At 45.7% G+C, this 18,119-nt stretch overlaps 26 non-coding genes across 26 annotated transcripts; all 26 read left to right on the forward strand.

Moving 5' to 3' along the window:
* The first annotated feature begins 273 nt into the window (after window positions 1–273).
* On the forward strand, window positions 274–392 carry LOC142568932 (5S ribosomal RNA). The gene has a single exon (XR_012825543.1). It is a non-coding gene; the product is annotated as a 5S ribosomal RNA (ribosomal RNA).
* Window positions 393–961: 569 nt separating this feature from the next.
* On the forward strand, window positions 962–1,080 carry LOC142568933 (5S ribosomal RNA). The gene has a single exon (XR_012825544.1). It is a non-coding gene; the product is annotated as a 5S ribosomal RNA (ribosomal RNA).
* A 566-nt stretch (window positions 1,081–1,646) lies between these two features.
* LOC142568934 (5S ribosomal RNA) lies at window positions 1,647–1,765 on the forward strand. The gene has a single exon (XR_012825545.1). It is a non-coding gene; the product is annotated as a 5S ribosomal RNA (ribosomal RNA).
* A 565-nt stretch (window positions 1,766–2,330) lies between these two features.
* LOC142568935 (5S ribosomal RNA) lies at window positions 2,331–2,449 on the forward strand. The gene has a single exon (XR_012825546.1). It is a non-coding gene; the product is annotated as a 5S ribosomal RNA (ribosomal RNA).
* A 566-nt stretch (window positions 2,450–3,015) lies between these two features.
* LOC142568937 (5S ribosomal RNA) lies at window positions 3,016–3,134 on the forward strand. Its single transcript, XR_012825547.1, has one exon. It is a non-coding gene; the product is annotated as a 5S ribosomal RNA (ribosomal RNA).
* A 571-nt stretch (window positions 3,135–3,705) lies between these two features.
* LOC142568938 (5S ribosomal RNA) lies at window positions 3,706–3,824 on the forward strand. Its single transcript, XR_012825548.1, has one exon. It is a non-coding gene; the product is annotated as a 5S ribosomal RNA (ribosomal RNA).
* Window positions 3,825–4,389: 565 nt separating this feature from the next.
* On the forward strand, window positions 4,390–4,508 carry LOC142568939 (5S ribosomal RNA). The gene has a single exon (XR_012825549.1). It is a non-coding gene; the product is annotated as a 5S ribosomal RNA (ribosomal RNA).
* Window positions 4,509–5,074: 566 nt separating this feature from the next.
* On the forward strand, window positions 5,075–5,193 carry LOC142568941 (5S ribosomal RNA). Its single transcript, XR_012825551.1, has one exon. It is a non-coding gene; the product is annotated as a 5S ribosomal RNA (ribosomal RNA).
* Window positions 5,194–5,759: 566 nt separating this feature from the next.
* On the forward strand, window positions 5,760–5,878 carry LOC142568963 (5S ribosomal RNA). The gene has a single exon (XR_012825571.1). It is a non-coding gene; the product is annotated as a 5S ribosomal RNA (ribosomal RNA).
* Window positions 5,879–6,444: 566 nt separating this feature from the next.
* Window positions 6,445–6,563, forward strand: LOC142568942 (5S ribosomal RNA). The gene has a single exon (XR_012825552.1). It is a non-coding gene; the product is annotated as a 5S ribosomal RNA (ribosomal RNA).
* A 566-nt stretch (window positions 6,564–7,129) lies between these two features.
* On the forward strand, window positions 7,130–7,248 carry LOC142568943 (5S ribosomal RNA). Its single transcript, XR_012825553.1, has one exon. It is a non-coding gene; the product is annotated as a 5S ribosomal RNA (ribosomal RNA).
* Window positions 7,249–7,814: 566 nt separating this feature from the next.
* On the forward strand, window positions 7,815–7,933 carry LOC142568944 (5S ribosomal RNA). Its single transcript, XR_012825554.1, has one exon. It is a non-coding gene; the product is annotated as a 5S ribosomal RNA (ribosomal RNA).
* Window positions 7,934–8,499: 566 nt separating this feature from the next.
* LOC142568945 (5S ribosomal RNA) lies at window positions 8,500–8,618 on the forward strand. Its single transcript, XR_012825555.1, has one exon. It is a non-coding gene; the product is annotated as a 5S ribosomal RNA (ribosomal RNA).
* A 569-nt stretch (window positions 8,619–9,187) lies between these two features.
* Window positions 9,188–9,306, forward strand: LOC142568946 (5S ribosomal RNA). The gene has a single exon (XR_012825556.1). It is a non-coding gene; the product is annotated as a 5S ribosomal RNA (ribosomal RNA).
* A 569-nt stretch (window positions 9,307–9,875) lies between these two features.
* On the forward strand, window positions 9,876–9,994 carry LOC142568948 (5S ribosomal RNA). The gene has a single exon (XR_012825557.1). It is a non-coding gene; the product is annotated as a 5S ribosomal RNA (ribosomal RNA).
* Window positions 9,995–10,560: 566 nt separating this feature from the next.
* On the forward strand, window positions 10,561–10,679 carry LOC142568949 (5S ribosomal RNA). Its single transcript, XR_012825558.1, has one exon. It is a non-coding gene; the product is annotated as a 5S ribosomal RNA (ribosomal RNA).
* A 566-nt stretch (window positions 10,680–11,245) lies between these two features.
* On the forward strand, window positions 11,246–11,364 carry LOC142568950 (5S ribosomal RNA). The gene has a single exon (XR_012825559.1). It is a non-coding gene; the product is annotated as a 5S ribosomal RNA (ribosomal RNA).
* A 566-nt stretch (window positions 11,365–11,930) lies between these two features.
* Window positions 11,931–12,049, forward strand: LOC142568951 (5S ribosomal RNA). Its single transcript, XR_012825560.1, has one exon. It is a non-coding gene; the product is annotated as a 5S ribosomal RNA (ribosomal RNA).
* Window positions 12,050–12,615: 566 nt separating this feature from the next.
* LOC142568953 (5S ribosomal RNA) lies at window positions 12,616–12,734 on the forward strand. The gene has a single exon (XR_012825562.1). It is a non-coding gene; the product is annotated as a 5S ribosomal RNA (ribosomal RNA).
* A 566-nt stretch (window positions 12,735–13,300) lies between these two features.
* LOC142568954 (5S ribosomal RNA) lies at window positions 13,301–13,419 on the forward strand. Its single transcript, XR_012825563.1, has one exon. It is a non-coding gene; the product is annotated as a 5S ribosomal RNA (ribosomal RNA).
* A 566-nt stretch (window positions 13,420–13,985) lies between these two features.
* LOC142568955 (5S ribosomal RNA) lies at window positions 13,986–14,104 on the forward strand. Its single transcript, XR_012825564.1, has one exon. It is a non-coding gene; the product is annotated as a 5S ribosomal RNA (ribosomal RNA).
* A 569-nt stretch (window positions 14,105–14,673) lies between these two features.
* Window positions 14,674–14,792, forward strand: LOC142568956 (5S ribosomal RNA). Its single transcript, XR_012825565.1, has one exon. It is a non-coding gene; the product is annotated as a 5S ribosomal RNA (ribosomal RNA).
* Window positions 14,793–15,358: 566 nt separating this feature from the next.
* LOC142568957 (5S ribosomal RNA) lies at window positions 15,359–15,477 on the forward strand. Its single transcript, XR_012825566.1, has one exon. It is a non-coding gene; the product is annotated as a 5S ribosomal RNA (ribosomal RNA).
* A 569-nt stretch (window positions 15,478–16,046) lies between these two features.
* LOC142568959 (5S ribosomal RNA) lies at window positions 16,047–16,165 on the forward strand. Its single transcript, XR_012825567.1, has one exon. It is a non-coding gene; the product is annotated as a 5S ribosomal RNA (ribosomal RNA).
* A 566-nt stretch (window positions 16,166–16,731) lies between these two features.
* Window positions 16,732–16,850, forward strand: LOC142568960 (5S ribosomal RNA). The gene has a single exon (XR_012825568.1). It is a non-coding gene; the product is annotated as a 5S ribosomal RNA (ribosomal RNA).
* Window positions 16,851–17,416: 566 nt separating this feature from the next.
* On the forward strand, window positions 17,417–17,535 carry LOC142568961 (5S ribosomal RNA). The gene has a single exon (XR_012825569.1). It is a non-coding gene; the product is annotated as a 5S ribosomal RNA (ribosomal RNA).
* Window positions 17,536–18,119: the final 584 nt, after the last annotated feature.

The following is an 18,119-nucleotide window of genomic DNA, read 5'->3' on the forward strand; positions in this document are numbered from 1 at the left end:
GCATCGCTATTACACGCATGCAGGTTGATAACATCACATAGACGGCAGCACATTCCAAGCCACATGTGCAAGCCGCAGAAAAGCACACACAACGTGTTACGTCCACTCTCCTCTGCACAACTCGCACACGCAATTTTCTCTTTTCTAGCGCAGATCAACAAATTGAAACCACGTAATGAGACGTTTCCGTAACCCGTAAAGACTATTCATTGTAGCTGTAGAGAGCCGATGCTCCCTTTTAGATACAGGCAGCATCGGAAACCTTCGTTTCTCGCCATCGGCCATACCATGCTGAATACGCCGGTTCTCGTCCGATCCCCGAAGCTAAGCAGCATTGGGCTCGGTCAGTACTTGGGAGGGAGACCACCTGGGAACACCGAGTGCTGATGGCACCTTTCTTTTTAATTTTTTTTTTTGCCTGCACTTCTTTTTTGTTGTTATTATTATTATTATTATTATTATTATTTTAGTTGGCATGTTTTGAATGTAGGCGTAAAGCTGTGGTGAGTGGACGCCCTGGCGAAATATAAACACTCATCATCCGCAGCCTCTCGTGCGTCAACATCGATCTGAACTTCGCGGGCACAAATTCAAAACGACATGAAGGACGTGGCATGATATTACGCGGAGTAATATGGCGACAAGAAGTGTCACTAATCGCGAAAATTGTTCGCATAAACTACTAACTGCATCGCTATTACACGCATGCAGGTTGATAACATCACATAGACGGCAGCACATTCCAAGCCACATGTGCAAGCCGCAGAAAAGCACACACAACGTGTTACGTCCACTCTCCTCTGCACAACTCGCACACGCAATTTTCTCTTTTCTAGCGCAGATCAACAAATTGAAACCACGCAATGAGACGTTTCCGTAACCCGTAAAGACTATTCATTGTAGCTGTAGAGAGCCGATGCTCCCTTTTAGATACAGGCAGCATCGGAAACCTTCGTTTCTCGCCATCGGCCATACCATGCTGAATACGCCGGTTCTCGTCCGATCCCCGAAGCTAAGCAGCATTGGGCTCGGTCAGTACTTGGGAGGGAGACCACCTGGGAACACCGAGTGCTGATGGCACCTTTCTTTTTAATTTTTTTTTTTGCCTGCACTTCTTTTTTGTTGTTATTATTATTATTATTATTATTATTTTAGTTGGCATGTTTTGAATGTAGGCGTAAAGCTGTGGTGAGTGGACGCGCTGGCGAAATATAAACACTCATCATCCGCAGCCTCTCGTGCGTCAACATCGATCTGAACTTCGCGGGCACAAATTCAAAACGACATGAAGGACGTGGCATGATATTACGCGGAGTAATATGGCGACAAGAAGTGTCACTAATCGCGAAAATTGTTCGCATAAACTGCTAACTGCATCGCTATTACACGCATGCAGGTTGATAACATCACATAGACGGCAGCACATTCCAAGCCACATGTGCAAGCCGCAGAAAAGCACACACAACGTGTTACGTCCACTCTCCTCTGCACAACTCGCACACGCAATTTTCTCTTTTCTAGCGCAGATCAACAAATTGAAACCACGTAATGAGACGTTTCCGTAACCCGTAAAGACTATTCATTGTAGCTGTAGAGAGCCGATGCTCCATTTTAGATACAGGCAGCATCGGAAACCTTCGTTTATTGCCATCGGCCATACCATGCTGAATACGCCGGTTCTCGTCCGATCCCCGAAGCTAAGCAGCATTGGGCTCGGTCAGTACTTGGGAGGGAGACCACCTGGGAACACCGAGTGCTGATGGCACCTTTCTTTTTAATTTTTTTTTTGCCTGCACTTCTTTTTTGTTGTTATTATTATTATTATTATTATTATTTTAGTTGGCATGTTTTGAATGTAGGCGTAAAGCTGTGGTGAGTGGACGCGCAGGCGAAATATAAACACTCATCATCCGCAGCCTCTCGTGCGTCAACATCGATCTGAACTTCGCGGGCACAAATTCAAAACGACATGAAGGACGTGGCATGATATTACGCGGAGTAATATGGCGACAAGAAGTGTCACTAATCGCGAAAATTGTTCGCATAAACTGCTAACTGCATCGCTATTACACGCATGCAGGTTGATAACATCACATAGACGGCAGCACATTCCAAGCCACATGTGCAAGCCGCAGAAAAGCACACACAACGTGTTACGTCCACTCTCCTCTGCACAACTCGCACACGCAATTTTCTCTTTTCTAGCGCAGATCAACAAATTGAAACCACGTAATGAGACGTTTCCGTAACCCGTAAAGACTATTCATTGTAGCTGTAGAGAGCCGATGCTCCCTTTTAGATACAGGCAGCATCGGAAACCTTCGTTTCTCGCCATCGGCCATACCATGCTGAATACGCCGGTTCTCGTCCGATCCCCGAAGCTAAGCAGCATTGGGCTCGGTCAGTACTTGGGAGGGAGACCACCTGGGAACACCGAGTGCTGATGGCACCTTTCTTTTTAATTTTTTTTTTTGCCTGCACTTCTTTTTTGTTGTTATTATTATTATTATTATTATTATTTTAGTTGGCATGTTTTGAATGTAGGCGTAAAGCTGTGGTGAGTGGACGCGCTGGCGAAATATAAACACTCATCATCCGCAGCCTCTCGTGCGTCAACATCGATCTGAACTTCGCGGGCACAAATTCAAAACGACATGAAGGACGTGGCATGATATTACGCGGAGTAATATGGCGACAAGAAGTGTCACTAATCGCGAAAATTGTTCGCATAAACTGCTAACTGCATCGCTATTACACGCATGCAGGTTGATAACATCACATAGACGGCAGCACATTCCAAGCCACATGTGCAAGCCGCAGAAAAGCACACACAACGTGTTACGTCCACTCTCCTCTGCACAACTCGCACACGCAATTTTCTCTTTTCTAGCGCAGATCAACAAATTGAAACCACGTAATGAGACGTTTCCGTAACCCGTAAAGACTATTCATTGTAGCTGTAGAGAGCCGATGCTCCCTTTTAGATACAGGCAGCATCGGAAACCTTCGTTTCTCGCCATCGGCCATACCATGCTGAATACGCCGGTTCTCGTCCGATCCCCGAAGCTAAGCAGCATTGGGCTCGGTCAGTACTTGGGAGGGAGACCACCTGGGAACACCGAGTGCTGATGGCACCTTTCTTTTTAATTTTTTTTTTGCCTGCACTTCTTTTTTGTTGTTATTATTATTATTATTATTATTATTATTATTTTAGTTGGCATGTTTTGAATGTAGGCGTAAAGCTGTGGTGAGTGGACGCGCTGGCGAAATATAAACACTCATCATCCGCAGCCTCTCGTGCGTCAACATCGATCTGAACTTCGCGGGCACAAATTCAAAACGACATGAAGGACGTGGCATGATATTACGCGGAGTAATATGGCGACAAGAAGTGTCACTAATCGCGAAAATTGTTCGCATAAACTGCTAACTGCATCGCTATTACACGCATGCAGGTTGATAACATCACATAGACGGCAGCACATTCCAAGCCACATGTGCAAGCCGCAGAAAAGCACACACAACGTGTTACGTCCACTCTCCTCTGCACAACTCGCACACGCAATTTTCTCTTTTCTAGCGCAGATCAACAAATTGAAACCACGTAATGAGACGTTTCCGTAACCCGTAAAGACTATTCATTGTAGCTGTAGAGAGCCGATGCTCCCTTTTAGATACAGGCAGCATCGGAAACCTTCGTTTCTCGCCATCGGCCATACCATGCTGAATACGCCGGTTCTCGTCCGATCCCCGAAGCTAAGCAGCATTGGGCTCGGTCAGTACTTGGGAGGGAGACCACCTGGGAACACCGAGTGCTGATGGCACCTTTCTTTTTAATTTTTTTTTTGCCTGCACTTCTTTTTTGTTGTTATTATTATTATTATTATTATTATTTTAGTTGGCATGTTTTGAATGTAGGCGTAAAGCTGTGGTGAGTGGACGCGCTGGCGAAATATAAACACTCATCATCCGCAGCCTCTCGTGCGTCAACATCGATCTGAACTTCGCGGGCACAAATTCAAAACGACATGAAGGACGTGGCATGATATTACGCGGAGTAATATGGCGACAAGAAGTGTCACTAATCGCGAAAATTGTTCGCATAAACTGCTAACTGCATCGCTATTACACGCATGCAGGTTGATAACATCACATAGACGGCAGCACATTCCAAGCCACATGTGCAAGCCGCAGAAAAGCACACACAACGTGTTACGTCCACTCTCCTCTGCACAACTCGCACACGCAATTTTCTCTTTTCTAGCGCAGATCAACAAATTGAAACCACGTAATGAGACGTTTCCGTAACCCGTAAAGACTATTCATTGTAGCTGTAGAGAGCCGATGCTCCCTTTTAGATACAGGCAGCATCGGAAACCTTCGTTTCTCGCCATCGGCCATACCATGCTGAATACGCCGGTTCTCGTCCGATCCCCGAAGCTAAGCAGCATTGGGCTCGGTCAGTACTTGGGAGGGAGACCACCTGGGAACACCGAGTGCTGATGGCACCTTTCTTTTTAATTTTTTTTTTTGCCTGCACTTCTTTTTTGTTGTTATTATTATTATTATTATTATTATTTTAGTTGGCATGTTTTGAATGTAGGCGTAAAGCTGTGGTGAGTGGACGCGCTGGCGAAATATAAACACTCATCATCCGCAGCCTCTCGTGCGTCAACATCGATCTGAACTTCGCGGGCACAAATTCAAAACGACATGAAGGACGTGGCATGATATTACGCGGAGTAATATGGCGACAAGAAGTGTCACTAATCGCGAAAATTGTTCGCATAAACTGCTAACTGCATCGCTATTACACGCATGCAGGTTGATAACATCACATAGACGGCAGCACATTCCAAGCCACATGTGCAAGCCGCAGAAAAGCACACACAACGTGTTACGTCCACTCTCCTCTGCACAACTCGCACACGCAATTTTCTCTTTTCTAGCGCAGATCAACAAATTGAAACCACGTAATGAGACGTTTCCGTAACCCGTAAAGACTATTCATTGTAGCTGTAGAGAGCCGATGCTCCCTTTTAGATACAGGCAGCATCGGAAACCTTCGTTTCTCGCCATCGGCCATACCATGCTGAATACGCCGGTTCTCGTCCGATCCCCGAAGCTAAGCAGCATTGGGCTCGGTCAGTACTTGGGAGGGAGACCACCTGGGAACACCGAGTGCTGATGGCACCTTTCTTTTTAATTTTTTTTTTTGCCTGCACTTCTTTTTTGTTGTTATTATTATTATTATTATTATTATTTTAGTTGGCATGTTTTGAATGTAGGCGTAAAGCTGTGGTGAGTGGACGCGCTGGCGAAATATAAACACTCATCATCCGCAGCCTCTCGTGCGTCAACATCGATCTGAACTTCGCGGGCACAAATTCAAAACGACATGAAGGACGTGGCATGATATTACGCGGAGTAATATGGCGACAAGAAGTGTCACTAATCGCGAAAATTGTTCGCATAAACTGCTAACTGCATCGCTATTACACGCATGCAGGTTGATAACATCACATAGACGGCAGCACATTCCAAGCCACATGTGCAAGCCGCAGAAAAGCACACACAACGTGTTACGTCCACTCTCCTCTGCACAACTCGCACACGCAATTTTCTCTTTTCTAGCGCAGATCAACAAATTGAAACCACGTAATGAGACGTTTCCGTAACCCGTAAAGACTATTCATTGTAGCTGTAGAGAGCCGATGCTCCCTTTTAGATACAGGCAGCATCGGAAACCTTCGTTTCTCGCCATCGGCCATACCATGCTGAATACGCCGGTTCTCGTCCGATCCCCGAAGCTAAGCAGCATTGGGCTCGGTCAGTACTTAGGAGGGAGACCACCTGGGAACACCGAGTGCTGATGGCACCTTTCTTTTTAATTTTTTTTTTTGCCTGCACTTCTTTTTTGTTGTTATTATTATTATTATTATTATTATTTTAGTTGGCATGTTTTGAATGTAGGCGTAAAGCTGTGGTGAGTGGACGCGCTGGCGAAATATAAACACTCATCATCCGCAGCCTCTCGTGCGTCAACATCGATCTGAACTTCGCGGGCACAAATTCAAAACGACATGAAGGACGTGGCATGATATTACGCGGAGTAATATGGCGACAAGAAGTGTCACTAATCGCGAAAATTGTTCGCATAAACTGCTAACTGCATCGCTATTACACGCATGCAGGTTGATAACATCACATAGACGGCAGCACATTCCAAGCCACATGTGCAAGCCGCAGAAAAGCACACACAACGTGTTACGTCCACTCTCCTCTGCACAACTCGCACACGCAATTTTCTCTTTTCTAGCGCAGATCAACAAATTGAAACCACGTAATGAGACGTTTCCGTAACCCGTAAAGACTATTCATTGTAGCTGTAGAGAGCCGATGCTCCCTTTTAGATACAGGCAGCATCGGAAACCTTCGTTTCTCGCCATCGGCCATACCATGCTGAATACGCCGGTTCTCGTCCGATCCCCGAAGCTAAGCAGCATTGGGCTCGGTCAGTACTTGGGAGGGAGACCACCTGGGAACACCGAGTGCTGATGGCACCTTTCTTTTTAATTTTTTTTTTTGCCTGCACTTCTTTTTTGTTGTTATTATTATTATTATTATTATTATTTTAGTTGGCATGTTTTGAATGTAGGCGTAAAGCTGTGGTGAGTGGACGCGCTGGCGAAATATAAACACTCATCATCCGCAGCCTCTCGTGCGTCAACATCGATCTGAACTTCGCGGGCACAAATTCAAAACGACATGAAGGACGTGGCATGATATTACGCGGAGTAATATGGCGACAAGAAGTGTCACTAATCGCGAAAATTGTTCGCATAAACTGCTAACTGCATCGCTATTACACGCATGCAGGTTGATAACATCACATAGACGGCAGCACATTCCAAGCCACATGTGCAAGCCGCAGAAAAGCACACACAACGTGTTACGTCCACTCTCCTCTGCACAACTCGCACACGCAATTTTCTCTTTTCTAGCGCAGATCAACAAATTGAAACCACGTAATGAGACGTTTCCGTAACCCGTAAAGACTATTCATTGTAGCTGTAGAGAGCCGATGCTCCCTTTTAGATACAGGCAGCATCGGAAACCTTCGTTTCTCGCCATCGGCCATACCATGCTGAATACGCCGGTTCTCGTCCGATCCCCGAAGCTAAGCAGCATTGGGCTCGGTCAGTACTTGGGAGGGAGACCACCTGGGAACACCGAGTGCTGATGGCACCTTTCTTTTTAATTTTTTTTTTTGCCTGCACTTCTTTTTTGTTGTTATTATTATTATTATTATTATTATTTTAGTTGGCATGTTTTGAATGTAGGCGTAAAGCTGTGGTGAGTGGACGCGCTGGCGAAATATAAACACTCATCATCCGCAGCCTCTCGTGCGTCAACATCGATCTGAACTTCGCGGGCACAAATTCAAAACGACATGAAGGACGTGGCATGATATTACGCGGAGTAATATGGCGACAAGAAGTGTCACTAATCGCGAAAATTGTTCGCATAAACTGCTAACTGCATCGCTATTACACGCATGCAGGTTGATAACATCACATAGACGGCAGCACATTCCAAGCCACATGTGCAAGCCGCAGAAAAGCACACACAACGTGTTACGTCCACTCTCCTCTGCACAACTCGCACACGCAATTTTCTCTTTTCTAGCGCAGATCAACAAATTGAAACCACGTAATGAGACGTTTCCGTAACCCGTAAAGACTATTCATTGTAGCTGTAGAGAGCCGATGCTCCCTTTTAGATACAGGCAGCATCGGAAACCTTCGTTTCTCGCCATCGGCCATACCATGCTGAATACGCCGGTTCTCGTCCGATCCCCGAAGCTAAGCAGCATTGGGCTCGGTCAGTACTTGGGAGGGAGACCACCTGGGAACACCGAGTGCTGATGGCACCTTTCTTTTTAATTTTTTTTTTTGCCTGCACTTCTTTTTTGTTGTTATTATTATTATTATTATTATTATTTTAGTTGGCATGTTTTGAATGTAGGCGTAAAGCTGTGGTGAGTGGACGCGCTGGCGAAATATAAACACTCATCATCCGCAGCCTCTCGTGCGTCAACATCGATCTGAACTTCGCGGGCACAAATTCAAAACGACATGAAGGACGTGGCATGATATTACGCGGAGTAATATGGCGACAAGAAGTGTCACTAATCGCGAAAATTGTTCGCATAAACTGCTAACTGCATCGCTATTACACGCATGCAGGTTGATAACATCACATAGACGGCAGCACATTCCAAGCCACATGTGCAAGCCGCAGAAAAGCACACACAACGTGTTACGTCCACTCTCCTCTGCACAACTCGCACACGCAATTTTCTCTTTTCTAGCGCAGATCAACAAATTGAAACCACGTAATGAGACGTTTCCGTAACCCGTAAAGACTATTCATTGTAGCTGTAGAGAGCCGATGCTCCCTTTTAGATACAGGCAGCATCGGAAACCTTCGTTTCTCGCCATCGGCCATACCATGCTGAATACGCCGGTTCTCGTCCGATCCCCGAAGCTAAGCAGCATTGGGCTCGGTCAGTACTTGGGAGGGAGACCACCTGGGAACACCGAGTGCTGATGGCACCTTTCTTTTTAATTTTTTTTTTTGCCTGCACTTCTTTTTTGTTGTTATTATTATTATTATTATTATTATTATTTTAGTTGGCATGTTTTGAATGTAGGCGTAAAGCTGTGGTGAGTGGACGCGCTGGCGAAATATAAACACTCATCATCCGCAGCCTCTCGTGCGTCAACATCGATCTGAACTTCGCGGGCACAAATTCAAAACGACATGAAGGACGTGGCATGATATTACGCGGAGTAATATGGCGACAAGAAGTGTCACTAATCGCGAAAATTGTTCGCATAAACTGCTAACTGCATCGCTATTACACGCATGCAGGTTGATAACATCACATAGACGGCAGCACATTCCAAGCCACATGTGCAAGCCGCAGAAAAGCACACACAACGTGTTACGTCCACTCTCCTCTGCACAACTCGCACACGCAATTTTCTCTTTTCTAGCGCAGATCAACAAATTGAAACCACGTAATGAGACGTTTCCGTAACCCGTAAAGACTATTCATTGTAGCTGTAGAGAGCCGATGCTCCCTTTTAGATACAGGCAGCATCGGAAACCTTCGTTTCTCGCCATCGGCCATACCATGCTGAATACGCCGGTTCTCGTCCGATCCCCGAAGCTAAGCAGCATTGGGCTCGGTCAGTACTTGGGAGGGAGACCACCTGGGAACACCGAGTGCTGATGGCACCTTTCTTTTTAATTTTTTTTTTTGCCTGCACTTCTTTTTTGTTGTTATTATTATTATTATTATTATTATTATTTTAGTTGGCATGTTTTGAATGTAGGCGTAAAGCTGTGGTGAGTGGACGCGCTGGCGAAATATAAACACTCATCATCCGCAGCCTCTCGTGCGTCAACATCGATCTGAACTTCGCGGGCACAAATTCAAAACGACATGAAGGACGTGGCATGATATTACGCGGAGTAATATGGCGACAAGAAGTGTCACTAATCGCGAAAATTGTTCGCATAAACTGCTAACTGCATCGCTATTACACGCATGCAGGTTGATAACATCACATAGACGGCAGCACATTCCAAGCCACATGTGCAAGCCGCAGAAAAGCACACACAACGTGTTACGTCCACTCTCCTCTGCACAACTCGCACACGCAATTTTCTCTTTTCTAGCGCAGATCAACAAATTGAAACCACGTAATGAGACGTTTCCGTAACCCGTAAAGACTATTCATTGTAGCTGTAGAGAGCCGATGCTCCCTTTTAGATACAGGCAGCATCGGAAACCTTCGTTTCTCGCCATCGGCCATACCATGCTGAATACGCCGGTTCTCGTCCGATCCCCGAAGCTAAGCAGCATTGGGCTCGGTCAGTACTTGGGAGGGAGACCACCTGGGAACACCGAGTGCTGATGGCACCTTTCTTTTTAATTTTTTTTTTTGCCTGCACTTCTTTTTTGTTGTTATTATTATTATTATTATTATTATTTTAGTTGGCATGTTTTGAATGTAGGCGTAAAGCTGTGGTGAGTGGACGCGCTGGCGAAATATAAACACTCATCATCCGCAGCCTCTCGTGCGTCAACATCGATCTGAACTTCGCGGGCACAAATTCAAAACGACATGAAGGACGTGGCATGATATTACGCGGAGTAATATGGCGACAAGAAGTGTCACTAATCGCGAAAATTGTTCGCATAAACTGCTAACTGCATCGCTATTACACGCATGCAGGTTGATAACATCACATAGACGGCAGCACATTCCAAGCCACATGTGCAAGCCGCAGAAAAGCACACACAACGTGTTACGTCCACTCTCCTCTGCACAACTCGCACACGCAATTTTCTCTTTTCTAGCGCAGATCAACAAATTGAAACCACGTAATGAGACGTTTCCGTAACCCGTAAAGACTATTCATTGTAGCTGTAGAGAGCCGATGCTCCCTTTTAGATACAGGCAGCATCGGAAACCTTCGTTTCTCGCCATCGGCCATACCATGCTGAATACGCCGGTTCTCGTCCGATCCCCGAAGCTAAGCAGCATTGGGCTCGGTCAGTACTTGGGAGGGAGACCACCTGGGAACACCGAGTGCTGATGGCACCTTTCTTTTTAATTTTTTTTTTTGCCTGCACTTCTTTTTTGTTGTTATTATTATTATTATTATTATTATTTTAGTTGGCATGTTTTGAATGTAGGCGTAAAGCTGTGGTGAGTGGACGCGCTGGCGAAATATAAACACTCATCATCCGCAGCCTCTCGTGCGTCAACATCGATCTGAACTTCGCGGGCACAAATTCAAAACGACATGAAGGACGTGGCATGATATTACGCGGAGTAATATGGCGACAAGAAGTGTCACTAATCGCGAAAATTGTTCGCATAAACTGCTAACTGCATCGCTATTACACGCATGCAGGTTGATAACATCACATAGACGGCAGCACATTCCAAGCCACATGTGCAAGCCGCAGAAAAGCACACACAACGTGTTACGTCCACTCTCCTCTGCACAACTCGCACACGCAATTTTCTCTTTTCTAGCGCAGATCAACAAATTGAAACCACGTAATGAGACGTTTCCGTAACCCGTAAAGACTATTCATTGTAGCTGTAGAGAGCCGATGCTCCCTTTTAGATACAGGCAGCATCGGAAACCTTCGTTTCTCGCCATCGGCCATACCATGCTGAATACGCCGGTTCTCGTCCGATCCCCGAAGCTAAGCAGCATTGGGCTCGGTCAGTACTTGGGAGGGAGACCACCTGGGAACACCGAGTGCTGATGGCACCTTTCTTTTTAATTTTTTTTTTTGCCTGCACTTCTTTTTTGTTGTTATTATTATTATTATTATTATTATTTTAGTTGGCATGTTTTGAATGTAGGCGTAAAGCTGTGGTGAGTGGACGCGCTGGCGAAATATAAACACTCATCATCCGCAGCCTCTCGTGCGTCAACATCGATCTGAACTTCGCGGGCACAAATTCAAAACGACATGAAGGACGTGGCATGATATTACGCGGAGTAATATGGCGACAAGAAGTGTCACTAATCGCGAAAATTGTTCGCATAAACTGCTAACTGCATCGCTATTACACGCATGCAGGTTGATAACATCACATAGACGGCAGCACATTCCAAGCCACATGTGCAAGCCGCAGAAAAGCACACACAACGTGTTACGTCCACTCTCCTCTGCACAACTCGCACACGCAATTTTCTCTTTTCTAGCGCAGATCAACAAATTGAAACCACGTAATGAGACGTTTCCGTAACCCGTAAAGACTATTCATTGTAGCTGTAGAGAGCCGATGCTCCCTTTTAGATACAGGCAGCATCGGAAACCTTCGTTTCTCGCCATCGGCCATACCATGCTGAATACGCCGGTTCTCGTCCGATCCCCGAAGCTAAGCAGCATTGGGCTCGGTCAGTACTTGGGAGGGAGACCACCTGGGAACACCGAGTGCTGATGGCACCTTTCTTTTTAATTTTTTTTTTTGCCTGCACTTCTTTTTTGTTGTTATTATTATTATTATTATTATTATTTTAGTTGGCATGTTTTGAATGTAGGCGTAAAGCTGTGGTGAGTGGACGCGCTGGCGAAATATAAACACTCATCATCCGCAGCCTCTCGTGCGTCAACATCGATCTGAACTTCGCGGGCACAAATTCAAAACGACATGAAGGACGTGGCATGATATTACGCGGAGTAATATGGCGACAAGAAGTGTCACTAATCGCGAAAATTGTTCGCATAAACTGCTAACTGCATCGCTATTACACGCATGCAGGTTGATAACATCACATAGACGGCAGCACATTCCAAGCCACATGTGCAAGCCGCAGAAAAGCACACACAACGTGTTACGTCCACTCTCCTCTGCACAACTCGCACACGCAATTTTCTCTTTTCTAGCGCAGATCAACAAATTGAAACCACGTAATGAGACGTTTCCGTAACCCGTAAAGACTATTCATTGTAGCTGTAGAGAGCCGATGCTCCCTTTTAGATACAGGCAGCATCGGAAACCTTCGTTTCTCGCCATCGGCCATACCATGCTGAATACGCCGGTTCTCGTCCGATCCCCGAAGCTAAGCAGCATTGGGCTCGGTCAGTACTTGGGAGGGAGACCACCTGGGAACACCGAGTGCTGATGGCACCTTTCTTTTTAATTTTTTTTTTTGCCTGCACTTCTTTTTTGTTGTTATTATTATTATTATTATTATTATTTTAGTTGGCATGTTTTGAATGTAGGCGTAAAGCTGTGGTGAGTGGACGCGCTGGCGAAATATAAACACTCATCATCCGCAGCCTCTCGTGCGTCAACATCGATCTGAACTTCGCGGGCACAAATTCAAAACGACATGAAGGACGTGGCATGATATTACGCGGAGTAATATGGCGACAAGAAGTGTCACTAATCGCGAAAATTGTTCGCATAAACTGCTAACTGCATCGCTATTACACGCATGCAGGTTGATAACATCACATAGACGGCAGCACATTCCAAGCCACATGTGCAAGCCGCAGAAAAGCACACACAACGTGTTACGTCCACTCTCCTCTGCACAACTCGCACACGCAATTTTCTCTTTTCTAGCGCAGATCAACAAATTGAAACCACGTAATGAGACGTTTCCGTAACCCGTAAAGACTATTCATTGTAGCTGTAGAGAGCCGATGCTCCCTTTTAGATACAGGCAGCATCGGAAACCTTCGTTTCTCGCCATCGGCCATACCATGCTGAATACGCCGGTTCTCGTCCGATCCCCGAAGCTAAGCAGCATTGGGCTCGGTCAGTACTTGGGAGGGAGACCACCTGGGAACACCGAGTGCTGATGGCACCTTTCTTTTTAATTTTTTTTTTTGCCTGCACTTCTTTTTTGTTGTTATTATTATTATTATTATTATTATTTTAGTTGGCATGTTTTGAATGTAGGCGTAAAGCTGTGGTGAGTGGACGCGCTGGCGAAATATAAACACTCATCATCCGCAGCCTCTCGTGCGTCAACATCGATCTGAACTTCGCGGGCACAAATTCAAAACGACATGAAGGACGTGGCATGATATTACGCGGAGTAATATGGCGACAAGAAGTGTCACTAATCGCGAAAATTGTTCGCATAAACTGCTAACTGCATCGCTATTACACGCATGCAGGTTGATAACATCACATAGACGGCAGCACATTCCAAGCCACATGTGCAAGCCGCAGAAAAGCACACACAACGTGTTACGTCCACTCTCCTCTGCACAACTCGCACACGCAATTTTCTCTTTTCTAGCGCAGATCAACAAATTGAAACCACGTAATGAGACGTTTCCGTAACCCGTAAAGACTATTCATTGTAGCTGTAGAGAGCCGATGCTCCCTTTTAGATACAGGCAGCATCGGAAACCTTCGTTTCTCGCCATCGGCCATACCATGCTGAATACGCCGGTTCTCGTCCGATCCCCGAAGCTAAGCAGCATTGGGCTCGGTCAGTACTTGGGAGGGAGACCACCTGGGAACACCGAGTGCTGATGGCACCTTTCTTTTTAATTTTTTTTTTTGCCTGCACTTCTTTTTTGTTGTTATTATTATTATTATTATTATTATTATTTTAGTTGGCATGTTTTGAATGTAGGCGTAAAGCTGTGGTGAGTGGACGCGCTGGCGAAATATAAACACTCATCATCCGCAGCCTCTCGTGCGTCAACATCGATCTGAACTTCGCGGGCACAAATTCAAAACGACATGAAGGACGTGGCATGATATTACGCGGAGTAATATGGCGACAAGAAGTGTCACTAATCGCGAAAATTGTTCGCATAAACTGCTAACTGCATCGCTATTACACGCATGCAGGTTGATAACATCACATAGACGGCAGCACATTCCAAGCCACATGTGCAAGCCGCAGAAAAGCACACACAACGTGTTACGTCCACTCTCCTCTGCACAACTCGCACACGCAATTTTCTCTTTTCTAGCGCAGATCAACAAATTGAAACCACGTAATGAGACGTTTCCGTAACCCGTAAAGACTATTCATTGTAGCTGTAGAGAGCCGATGCTCCCTTTTAGATACAGGCAGCATCGGAAACCTTCGTTTCTCGCCATCGGCCATACCATGCTGAATACGCCGGTTCTCGTCCGATCCCCGAAGCTAAGCAGCATTGGGCTCGGTCAGTACTTGGGAGGGAGACCACCTGGGAACACCGAGTGCTGATGGCACCTTTCTTTTTAATTTTTTTTTTTGCCTGCACTTCTTTTTTGTTGTTATTATTATTATTATTATTATTATTTTAGTTGGCATGTTTTGAATGTAGGCGTAAAGCTGTGGTGAGTGGACGCGCTGGCGAAATATAAACACTCATCATCCGCAGCCTCTCGTGCGTCAACATCGATCTGAACTTCGCGGGCACAAATTCAAAACGACATGAAGGACGTGGCATGATATTACGCGGAGTAATATGGCGACAAGAAGTGTCACTAATCGCGAAAATTGTTCGCATAAACTGCTAACTGCATCGCTATTACACGCATGCAGGTTGATAACATCACATAGACGGCAGCACATTCCAAGCCACATGTGCAAGCCGCAGAAAAGCACACACAACGTGTTACGTCCACTCTCCTCTGCACAACTCGCACACGCAATTTTCTCTTTTCTAGCGCAGATCAACAAATTGAAACCACGTAATGAGACGTTTCCGTAACCCGTAAAGACTATTCATTGTAGCTGTAGAGAGCCGATGCTCCCTTTTAGATACAGGCAGCATCGGAAACCTTCGTTTCTCGCCATCGGCCATACCATGCTGAATACGCCGGTTCTCGTCCGATCCCCGAAGCTAAGCAGCATTGGGCTCGGTCAGTACTTGGGAGGGAGACCACCTGGGAACACCGAGTGCTGATGGCACCTTTCTTTTTAATTTTTTTTTTTGCCTGCACTTCTTTTTTGTTGTTATTATTATTATTATTATTATTATTATTTTAGTTGGCATGTTTTGAATGTAGGCGTAAAGCTGTGGTGAGTGGACGCGCTGGCGAAATATAAACACTCATCATCCGCAGCCTCTCGTGCGTCAACATCGATCTGAACTTCGCGGGCACAAATTCAAAACGACATGAAGGACGTGGCATGATATTACGCGGAGTAATATGGCGACAAGAAGTGTCACTAATCGCGAAAATTGTTCGCATAAACTGCTAACTGCATCGCTATTACACGCATGCAGGTTGATAACATCACATAGACGGCAGCACATTCCAAGCCACATGTGCAAGCCGCAGAAAAGCACACACAACGTGTTACGTCCACTCTCCTCTGCACAACTCGCACACGCAATTTTCTCTTTTCTAGCGCAGATCAACAAATTGAAACCACGTAATGAGACGTTTCCGTAACCCGTAAAGACTATTCATTGTAGCTGTAGAGAGCCGATGCTCCCTTTTAGATACAGGCAGCATCGGAAACCTTCGTTTCTCGCCATCGGCCATACCATGCTGAATACGCCGGTTCTCGTCCGATCCCCGAAGCTAAGCAGCATTGGGCTCGGTCAGTACTTGGGAGGGAGACCACCTGGGAACACCGAGTGCTGATGGCACCTTTCTTTTTAATTTTTTTTTTTGCCTGCACTTCTTTTTTGTTGTTATTATTATTATTATTATTATTATTTTAGTTGGCATGTTTTGAATGTAGGCGTAAAGCTGTGGTGAGTGGACGCGCTGGCGAAATATAAACACTCATCATCCGCAGCCTCTCGTGCGTCAACATCGATCTGAACTTCGCGGGCACAAATTCAAAACGACATGAAGGACGTGGCATGATATTACGCGGAGTAATATGGCGACAAGAAGTGTCACTAATCGCGAAAATTGTTCGCATAAACTGCTAACTGCATCGCTATTACACGCATGCAGGTTGATAACATCACATAGACGGCAGCACATTCCAAGCCACATGTGCAAGCCGCAGAAAAGCACACACAACGTGTTACGTCCACTCTCCTCTGCACAACTCGCACACGCAATTTTCTCTTTTCTAGCGCAGATCAACAAATTGAAACCACGTAATGAGACGTTTCCGTAACCCGTAAAGACTATTCATTGTAGCTGTAGAGAGCCGATGCTCCCTTTTAGATACAGGCAGCATCGGAAACCTTCGTTTCTCGCCATCGGCCATACCATGCTGAATACGCCGGTTCTCGTCCGATCCCCGAAGCTAAGCAGCATTGGGCTCGGTCAGTACTTGGGAGGGAGACCACCTGGGAACACCGAGTGCTGATGGCACCTTTCTTTTTAATTTTTTTTTTTGCCTGCACTTCTTTTTTGTTGTTATTATTATTATTATTATTATTATTTTAGTTGGCATGTTTTGAATGTAGGCGTAAAGCTGTGGTGAGTGGACGCGCTGGCGAAATATAAACACTCATCATCCGCAGCCTCTCGTGCGTCAACATCGATCTGAACTTCGCGGGCACAAATTCAAAACGACATGAAGGACGTGGCATGATATTACGCGGAGTAATATGGCGACAAGAAGTGTCACTAATCGCGAAAATTGTTCGCATAAACTGCTAACTGCATCGCTATTACACGCATGCAGGTTGATAACATCACATAGACGGCAGCACATTCCAAGCCACATGTGCAAGCCGCAGAAAAGCACACACAACGTGTTACGTCCACTCTCCTCTGCACAACTCGCACACGCAATTTTCTCTTTTCTAGCGCAGATCAACAAATTGAAACCACGTAATGAGACGTTTCCGTAACCCGTAAAGACTATTCATTGTAGCTGTAGAGAGCCGATGCTCCCTTTTAGATACAGGCAGCATCGGAAACCTTCGTTTCTCGCCATCGGCCATACCATGCTGAATACGCCGGTTCTCGTCCGATCCCCGAAGCTAAGCAGCATTGGGCTCGGTCAGTACTTGGGAGGGAGACCACCTGGGAACACCGAGTGCTGATGGCACCTTTCTTTTTAATTTTTTTTTTTGCCTGCACTTCTTTTTTGTTGTTATTATTATTATTATTATTATTATTATTTTAGTTGGCATGTTTTGAATGTAGGCGTAAAGCTGTGGTGAGTGGACGCGCTGGCGAAATATAAACACTCATCATCCGCAGCCTCTCGTGCGTCAACATCGATCTGAACTTCGCGGGCACAAATTCAAAACGACATGAAGGACGTGGCATGATATTACGCGGAGTAATATGGCGACAAGAAGTGTCACTAATCGCGAAAATTGTTCGCATAAACTGCTAACTGCATCGCTATTACACGCATGCAGGTTGATAACATCACATAGACGGCAGCACATTCCAAGCCACATGTGCAAGCCGCAGAAAAGCACACACAACGTGTTACGTCCACTCTCCTCTGCACAACTCGCACACGCAATTTTCTCTTTTCTAGCGCAGATCAACAAATTGAAACCACGTAATGAGACGTTTCCGTAACCCGTAAAGACTATTCATTGTAGCTGTAGAGAGCCGATGCTCCCTTTTAGATACAGGCAGCATCGGAAACCTTCGTTTCTCGCCATCGGCCATACC

This window comes from Dermacentor variabilis, unplaced genomic scaffold (assembly GCF_050947875.1).
Source record: "Dermacentor variabilis isolate Ectoservices unplaced genomic scaffold, ASM5094787v1 scaffold_316, whole genome shotgun sequence".
NCBI classification, from domain to species: Eukaryota; Metazoa; Arthropoda; class Arachnida; order Ixodida; family Ixodidae; genus Dermacentor; species Dermacentor variabilis.